Below are 5,454 nucleotides of genomic sequence, written 5' to 3'. Positions count from 1 at the left end.
ACCCCACGCACCAGAGTCACCGCGAGACCGCGCGAAGAGCGCCGGGAAAGGGTCGCGGCGCTCGCTCCGCAGGGTCTCCAGAGAGCAGAGGCGGGGGGCGGCAAGAAAAGGGCGGGCGGTGCATTGTGGGACCTGTAGTCCGAGCGCCTGGGCGCGAGGCATGCTGGGATTCGTAGTCCCCAATGTCGTGCGTTAGAGGCAGTGCTTGCTGGGAGGGATGCCGCCTGGTTGCTAGGTAACCAGCGCGACAAAGTTGCGGGAAGAGCGAGGTCTCCCTATACTGCTGGGGCGCCCGGGCTGCCCCAGACCCTCCTCGCCCGCGGTCTTCCCCGAGCTCCGCCCAGACCCTCCTCCCCAGGCGGCCTGCCCCGCCGGCGCGCCACCAGCACTCCCCCTTTCTCAACACCCTGGGCCCAGGCTTGTTCTCCCCAGTCTCCATTCGGAGCTCCAGACTCCAGCCTGTAGAGTCCTCTTCATGGCCGGAGAGTAGTTCTTAAGAAAGTAGTAGACATGCTGATCTTGGTTGACTCAAATTATTAATGTAGACAGAGCCCCCTGTAAAAACATTTAGCTCTGACCCATTTGAAAAAGTCCGGCAGGACTTGCCTGGTGGCACAGTGGTTAAGAATCCGCCTGCCAATGCAGGGGACACGGGTTCAAGCCCTGGTCTGGGAAGATCCCACATGCCGCAGAGCAACTAAGCCCATGTGCCACAACTACTGAGGCTGCGCTCTAAAGTCCGCGAGCTACAACTACTGAAGCCCGCACGCCTAGAACTTGTGCTCCGCAACGAGAAGCCACCACAAGGAGAATCCTGCTCACCGCAATGAAGAGTAGCCACCACTTGCCGCTACTAGAGAAAGCCTGCGCGCAGCAACGAAGACCCAACGCAGCCAAAAATAAAAAATAAATAAAATAAAATAAAAAAAGTCCGGCAGCTGCTCAAAGGGTGAAACAGAGAGTTACCATGTGACCCAGCAATTCGTATATACTCAAGAAATGAAAACATATGTCCATGCAGAACTGTACATGGATATTGTCACCTTTAATAATAAAATAGCCAGTTATTTCACCAGCAAAGGCAGGCTTATTCAGGAATAGCAGAGGAATTGCAGCTCAATATCTCTGACCCCTGGTGGACCACTGGCAAATCCAGAGAACAAGGAGGGGGAACGTGCTATTATAGGGAAAAAAGGGAGCTGGGAGGGGCTGTGATATCCAGAGCCCATTGGAGGAGCTGGGGGTCCAAAGTAAGGAGGCTTCCCATGGGCTGGGCCACTGCAGTCTCTGATTGGCTGGGCTGCCGTGGGAGGAGAGAAGTTTCCTTCCTCCGGCTGGGTGGTCCGTAGAGATGCCTTCCTTTCGGAGGTGTAGTGGGGGGGTTCTATTTCTGTTTGCATTACCAATGAAAATAAATATACCATTCGTTTTGTTTAATTTTAGAACTGCAGTCCTCCAATTTAATCTTAAGAAAAACGAGTTTGGGGAGATCAAAAGTTTCCCATAATGGCCATTGTAATTCTGGATTACTTTGGCCCACTTAAAAAATAGTCATGTAGGGCGGTCCCTAGATTTTAAACATGAAACCAGCTGGAGTCCCCAAAGGAGAGCTGCCCTCAGAGCATTTAGATGGCCAGGATCCCATTTCCCTAAGTCCTCCTGAAAACCCAAGAAAGTTGGTAGAGTCCTAACCCAGATTCCAAAGGGAATAAAACAAAACTCTTAGATCCCAATTAGCTCAGTCCCCAAAAGAGAACCTTGCTACCGTGCACTCCAGAAAACAGCTGAGTACTCACCAAGGATGAAACCACACCCCTGAAAGGACAAAGCCTCTGTCCTGAATAAAGTTGGAGAGCTCAAAACGCAAAAAGAGCAGAGCTCAGAATCCGAGAGGAGACTCACCAAACCAAAAGCTGGTGGCGACTCACAGAAGCAATAAGCACAAAGGGCTTGGTGCAATGCCTCAGTCAATTTCATCCCTTGGGGTTTGCCTCCAGACCCCACTACTGACACCACATGTGTCCACTTCAATAATATAAATACCTAGTTATTTTACTAGCAAAAGTGAGTTTATTCAGGAATAGCAGAGAAATTGCAATTTGAGATACGTGAACCATGGTGGACCACAGGCAAATACAGAGAACAAGGAGAGGGAACTTGCTTTTATAGGGAAAAGGGGGATTGGAAGGGGCTTTGATAGAGTCCACTGGAGGAGCTGGGGGGTCCAAAGTAAGGAGGCTTCCCATAGGTTGGGCCACTGCAGTCTCTGATTGGCTGCAATCAGAGTGAAGCAGAGAGAAGTTTTCTTCTTTCTGCTAGGTAGTTAATAGAGATGCCTTCCTGTCAGAGGTGTAGGGGGACATCTCTTACTGTTTGGGGGTCATTGACGATGCATTGAGGGCATGAGAGCTTCCCCTACAGGCCTGTCCCCACTCCAGCTTTAGCTGGTTTCTTTAATTAGTTCCACAATGTTCATAGCAGCGTAATTCATAATAACCAAAGGGGAAGCAACTTAATGTCCACCAACTGAGGAATGCAAGCAAAAAAATGTGGTATATCCATACAATGGAAAATTATTCAACTGTAAAAAGGAATGAAGTTTTGACACATGCTACAACATGCGTTGTACATTATGCTTGAAAACTTTGTGCTAAGTGAAAGAAGTCAGTCACAAAAGACTATATACTGGGCTTCCCTGGTGGTGCAGGGGCTAAGAATCTGCCTGCCAATGCAGGAGACACAGGTTCGAGCCCTGCTCCGGGAAGATCCCACATGCCATGGAGCAACAAAGCCTGTGTACTACAACTACTGAGCCTGTGCTCTACAGCCCGTGCTCTGCAACAAGAGAAGCCACCGCAATGAGAAGCCCGCACACTGCAATGAAGAGTAAGTAGCCCCCCGCTCGCCACAACCAGAGAAAGCCCGCACGCAGCAATGAAGACCCAACGCAACCAAAAATAAACAAACAAATACATAAATTTTTTAAAAAAAGACTATATACTGTATGCTCCACTTATATGAGATGTCAATAGGCCAGAATAGGCAAATCATGGACACAGAATAGTGGTCACCACAGGCTGGGAAGGGAATGTGGAGTGACTGCTCAAGGGTACTGGGCTCCTTTTCAGGGACATGAAAATATTCTAAAATTGACTGTGGTGATGGTTGCATGTATCTATAAGTATACTAAAAACTACTGAACTGTTCACTCTAAATGCAGAGAGTTCCCAACAGCTTCACAAATGGTACCTGTTGTGATCTTTATACCCCCAGGTTCTATTTTTATCTCTGGCTTAAAGAGGAGAAACTGAGGCACAGAAAGGTTGGTAACCCACTGGCCCAGCCTGTTCTTCCCCTGGAGCCTCTCCCCTGAAGCCCTGCACTCTGCAGAGACCCCTGCACCTGCAGCTTTGCTCCTGGGACCTGACGTATGGGTCTCACCTCCGCCTAGTCCCATGACGCTTCACCCTGGACACCTTGAAGCCCCCTCACCCCTCCCACTGCGAGACTTGGAGACAGGCCAGAGGGGGAGGGGCAGGGCATCTGCAAGGCCCACCACACTTTGTGGCCCAGGTGGCCGGGTGGCAGGTGTGAAAATTAACAAAAGGAAACCTCATTTAAAATGGAGTCGGGAAACCCTGAAGGGGGAGCTCTCACACACACGTACCTTACTTTACATTCCTGGGCAGGAAGAAGCTTGCTTTACTACCCAGCAGAGGAAGGAAGTTTTTCTCCTTGCCCAGCAATAGCCAGCCAGAGAGAAGCTACCACCACTCAGCACACGAGAACCCATCACCACCCTGAGCTTTTCTCCATGGACTTCTGGTTCAAAGCAGCCCCTCCCAATAAAGTAACAGCTCCTCTCCTTTGTTCTCCAGTCTTGCCTGTGGTTGGCCATAGTCTGTGTTTCCTGAACAGCAGTTCCTCTGCCATTCCCAAATAAACTCATTTTGCTAGTGAAATAACTGGTTATTTCGTTTTAAGGTTGACACAGGTGTGAGGAGTTAGCAGAACAGCTTTGAGGACATGGCCCACTGCGGTTCTGAGAACCTGTGGGGCTGCCCCTGGGACCCCATGTGGGGAGGGTGCAGAGGCCGTGACCTTCCTCAGCCAGGGCGGTGACTGTGGGAAGCCTCAGCACACTGGAGCAATTCAGGGGCTTTGACAGTGGCCAATTCTGGCCTTGCTCAGGGATTGCTGGTGTCCTGAGGCCACACCTCAAAGAACCAGGTCAAAGGTTACATGGGAGTGGCCTGGTCTCAGATCCCAAGGTTTCCTTAGGCCTGCAGGACACATTTATGGTGGTAAATGGTGAAAATATTGGCAGAAATGCTTTCCAAAAACATTCTTGCAAGGAAGGCAGAGAAAAAGTTGCGAATTTGTAAAAGAACCATGGCTATCCTTTTCCACTGGAGCGGAAAACCTGCAAAGGTGAAGGGTTCCATAGAACTCTGCCCGCCACTCGCACACCTGCCGCCTGGGAGTTTTATCAGGGTTGATGGAAGGATCTGGGACAACAGGGCTGTAAACTCAGCCAAAAACAGCTCTCTGCTCCCTGAGAAAGAAAACAGGGGACTTTCCTGGTGGCGCAGTGGTTAAGACTCCACGCTCCCAATGCAGGGGGCCCGGGTTGGATCCCTGGTCAGGGAACTAGATCCCACATGCATGCCGCAACTAAGGAGCCCATGAGCCTCAACTAAGGAGCATGCCTGCCGCAACTAAGACCTGGTGCAACCAAATAAAAATAAATGAATAAATAAACAAATAAATGGCATTCACTATTTTTAAAAAAAAAAGAAAGAAAACAGGAGCTGCTGAAATTTAAGGCCCAGAGGCATTGGTGGGGAGCAGCAGGGAGACAGAAGTGTTCCTGGGGTGAGGACATCAGGGGCCTGGGTCCCCACCCCAATGCCATCCTGGTGTGACAGGCACGGGCCAGCTTCCTGCAGACCGGAGGAGCAGAGGCCCAACCTGGGGGAGGGGTCTCTCCTGCAGGGGCCTGAGGCCAGCGAGGTCTATGGCCCAAGAGAGGCTCCGTCAGCCAAAGAAGCCAGAGGGGGGTGGGGTGCCTGGGACCAGCCTGGAGAGGACTCGGGAGACCCCAACCTCAGCCGCCCTGCCTGTGCTGCCTCCGAGGAGCAGCCTCAGAGCGACCCCAGAGGGTCTTCGGCCACATCCAGGCCACTGGGGTTGGGAGGACAGATTCCCCCGGTGAGGATGAGCCTGGGGCACTCTTGGTAGACTTGTCATTCTGACCTCTTCCTGGGGGAGGCGCCCTAGAGACAGCGGGAATGGGGGGCCTGCGTCCTGCTGCACTTCGGCAGCAGGATTCACAGGGGAGGAGCTGGAGGCCCATGTGCACCTCAACTGGAGTTCTCCGCCCAAAACAGGGCAGGGTCAGCCTGCGGACAGCCGGGGTGGCCAGGCCACACTGCCTGAAGGGGTGCGGCTTCT

Source organism: Lagenorhynchus albirostris, chromosome 9, assembly GCF_949774975.1.
Source record: "Lagenorhynchus albirostris chromosome 9, mLagAlb1.1, whole genome shotgun sequence".
NCBI classification, from domain to species: Eukaryota; Metazoa; Chordata; class Mammalia; order Artiodactyla; family Delphinidae; genus Lagenorhynchus; species Lagenorhynchus albirostris.
The sequence above is the reverse complement of the archived record's forward strand: the minus strand, read 5'-3'. Positions refer to the sequence as shown.